We start from the raw sequence: 543 nt of genomic DNA, 5'->3' as shown, positions 1-543 counted from the left end.
ATAACCCCCCAAAACAAAACCATATGCTGATATCCCCCAACACAAACTGATAGCAAAATCTCAAAGCCTTAAGCAACAAGCATGTTGCCCTTAACCAATGACCAATCAAATATGTTGCCAAAACCTGCATACCTGTAGCAACAATTATGTTGCCTTTAACAGATGACCTAATGAATATGTTGCCAATACCTTAAAAGCTTAAGCAACATGTTCTCAATAACACCAGATAGACTTAAGAAAAACATGTTCCAATTCGACTACAGCTTTCAGAACAAGCAAGTTCCGAATAACGACCGGATTGCTCTGGAACAGCATGTTACCAACAATACAGCTATAACTTAAGAACAAGCATGTTCCCAATAACGACCAGGTAGCTTAAGAACAAGCATATTCCCAATACGACTACAGTTTTTAGAACAAGCATGTTCCAATAACAACCAGATAGCTCTGCAAAAAGCGTGTTCCCGACAATACAACTATAACTTAAGAACAAGCATGTGCCCAATAACGACCAGGTAGCTTAAGAACAAGCATATTCCCAAT

This window comes from Sinocyclocheilus anshuiensis, unplaced genomic scaffold (assembly GCF_001515605.1).
Source record: "Sinocyclocheilus anshuiensis isolate Anshui unplaced genomic scaffold, SAMN03320099.WGS_v1.1 scaffold2394, whole genome shotgun sequence".
In the NCBI taxonomy this organism is placed as follows: domain Eukaryota; kingdom Metazoa; phylum Chordata; class Actinopteri; order Cypriniformes; family Cyprinidae; genus Sinocyclocheilus; species Sinocyclocheilus anshuiensis.
Note: the sequence above shows the minus strand (reverse complement) of the source record.